Source organism: Octodon degus, unplaced genomic scaffold (assembly GCF_000260255.1).
Source record: "Octodon degus isolate 3935 unplaced genomic scaffold, OctDeg1.0 scaffold00008, whole genome shotgun sequence".
Lineage (NCBI taxonomy): Eukaryota > Metazoa > Chordata > Mammalia > Rodentia > Octodontidae > Octodon > Octodon degus.
Window position 1 is genome coordinate 20,214,172 of NW_004524584.1, and position 3,400 is coordinate 20,217,571.

Consider the following 3,400-nt stretch of genomic DNA (forward strand, 5'->3'; position numbering starts at 1 on the left):
GCGTGCCACCACACCCAATCTTAGTGGCTATCTTAGTGTGCCCCCTGGGGCAGGGCCCCTGTGTCTGCCTAAGCAGGTGCCTTAATCCGCTGAGCTATCTGGCTGGCCCTCTCCAGGAATTTTGATGCATTTTCCTATGGTCTACGAGTGTGGATTTCTTTGATTTTCCAGAATGCATACTAGTGTCTTTTCCAAATAAGGAGAATGCTGTCTGATTTTTAATAATCTCAATTAATCATATTTTTTTTGCTCTGTTATTGCTTTGATTTGAGGATTGTAAAGGACAATAAATAGAAGAGCATGAAAATAGGCCAACTTGAGTTTTTCTTTACATTTCTAGTCTGTTATCAAGAAAGAAGCTTTCGGAGATTTTGCTGAACAGCTTCCCTGGAACTATTTCAGTAAAGAAGTCTTTTATCTGCAAGTATGTTTTCTCTTGAATGGAAATTGAGTTTTAGAATGTCTTCTTACCTCCAATAGGATCATGGCCTATTTGTTCTCTGCTTATGTATTATCATCGATATGGTTAAATTATCTCCATATTCCAGGGATAAGGGGCCGGGGAGATAGCTCAGTAGAATAGGTGCTTGCCTGGCAAGCCCAAGGTCCTGAGTTCACTCCCCAGTACTAAAACAAAGCAAAGCAAAACAAAACAACACAATACAAAACAAAACGAATTCCAGGGATAAATGCCACACGGTAATGAAATGTAATCGCTACCAAATTTGTTTTTCAATTAATCAACTATCCTCTTCTTTTCTCTATTAGATTTTGGTTGCATGCTTAGTGCCCTTCGCAGCCATCAGAATACCTTTAGAATATATTCTCTTGGTCACCGCACCCTGCCATGAGTCAGTGCTTCTCACACTCCAGGCGGTAAAGAGTCTGCCAGCGCTTCAGCCTCACTTCGCAGTGCAGCCCGTGTGCTCCTGTTTTTACATATTGTATTCTCCTCTTCAGTCTCATAAGACTCTGTTATTGTTTTTGCTTTAAACAGAAACCATACTGGATATTTTCCTTGCCAGTGACCCCTTTTCTTTTTCTGCAGCGCTCTGGGACCAGACTTTTTTTTTCTTTGCACGAAAAGAAGGTTCTTCAATATTTTCATAGTGTAAAATCTGACAGAAACAAATACGCTCAGATTTATTGTTCTACAAGCACCTGTGTTTCTCCTTTAGTTTTAGAGCAATATTTTCCCTGAGCGAGGCATGAACTGAGCTTTCTGTCGCACCATTGTCCCTGCTCACCTGTGCATGCGGCCTCTGGGGGACAGCCTCCGCTCCGTTTGCCCCAGCTGCTTTTAATATCTTCTCTTTATTTGGGGGAAGAGATGAAGAGCCATTTGCTTTGAGTTTCTAAGTCTTCTGAAATGTTCCTGTCCCTGAGTCAGTGCTTGTCTTCCCAAGTTCTAGGTTATCATCTTTCAAAACGGCTTCTGTCCCGTTCTTTTAAAATCCACATAATGTTCATGTATTTCTAAGGCTGTTCTCTCGGATTTCCATTTTCTTATCACTGTCTTTTACTTTAGACCCTGGACTGTGGCTTCATTTCAAGTTTTGAGAATTCCATCTTCTGCTTGAGCTGTCATGTGAACTTCATTTTAAAAAATTTCAGAGATTGTAGTTTTCACATGTAGAATGGATAATTTGTAAATTTTCCTCAATCTAATCCATTCACATATGTTATTTTTGCTCTATTTCGTATAGCAATTTTGAAGTCCACTTTTAATAATAATATTGGAATTATCTATTGATCTGTTACTAGTATCAATTTTATCTCTTGCTACCTTGGTGCCTCTTGCCTTCCGAATAATTATTTAGTTTTCAATCTATGCAGAAATTTATGCCTGATACATTGCTGTTATCCTTTAAAAAATACTGCATTATGCTTTAGTTTTTCTCCTAAATTATCTTGCTACTATTTTTAATCATGTTTTTTGCATATATGCACATAAGTGACTATGGGATGGAGCCGTGTTTTAGTTATTAATTTTCAGTTTTATCATCATTTAACCTTCTACCTGGAAATGATTATACTGACCTAGATATTTACTTATTTATTTATTTGGTACAGGGTCTCACTACACAGCTTGGATTTGTAATGATCTACCTGTCTCAATCTCTCCAGCGCTGGGATTACAGGCGTGTGCCACCATGCCTGGTTTCAGTGACCAGCATGGCTATTTTAAAGTACCTATTGGGGGCTGGCAAGATAACTCAGTGAGCTAAGTGCCTGCTTAAGCTAGCGCAGGGACTGGAGTTCGATACCTGGTACCACGTGCTGTGCCAGTCTTGCCCCCGGGCGGGCTAAGCCAGCTGCAAAGTCAGGGCGTGGTGGCACATACCTATAATCCTAGCCCCAGGAAGGCTGAAAACAAGAGGATCCCTACACTACATAGTGAGACTATATACCACATACATAAATTTAAAAATAAATAAAAATACAATAAAATGCCCATTAGTCCCTAATACGCACAAGCCGTACATAAATTCCAGTTCTCCCCCTAATTTACACTCTTCTAAATACAATTGCTGTTTCAACTTCTCTGCCAGGATGTCTGAGGAACACTCTAATTTAAATATTGTTTTTAAATAATCTCTCAGAATTTAACCCAAAATCTTCTCCTGCAGAATTATCCAATCTAGGGCTGGGCAAATAGCTCAGTGGATTAAAGTGCCTGCAAACAGGTGCAAGAGCTAGGGGTTCAATTCCTGGGCCTGCCGTGCGTGCTGGCCTTGCCCCCAGGGCACACTGAGATGATGACTGAGACTGGGTGTGGTGGCGTGCGCCTGTAATCCCTAGCTCTTGGGAGGCTATAAATAAGCGGATCACTACGAGTCCAATCTAGTAGTGAGACCCTGAACAACCTGTAGACCCTTCCCCCCAACAAAGAAAAAAGAATTACCCAATCTGACATATGATAGCATCAGTATGTTCAAAATAAAGCATTGGAAGCATCCCTGGATCTTCTCTCTCTCCTCTCTCTTCTCTCCTGTCTTCTGCTCCTCTCTCTCTCTCTCTTTCTCTCTCTCCCCTCCCCCTCCCTTCTTTCGCCTACCCATAACCAAAATCTTGCCACTTTTACCCTTAAAATATGTTCCGACTGGAAATAATGCTTCCCCCCTCCCCCCGTGTCCTGTTGCTCACTTGCTCTTCTTGCCTTGGATTATTGGATTATTGCAGTAACTTCCAGCCTGACTTCTTTGCCCCCAACAGTCTATCATCTAAGGGAAAAACAATCCCATAAAAAGCTGTCCACAACTTTTGAGAAGGGTACATTGCACGAACAAGAACTCTCATTAAATATAGCATCTTAAAAAGCATCCTATACACAGAGACACAACTAAAGTTTCATTCTTCTACCGAAAACTTCATGCAGTTTTACTGAAAACAATATTTG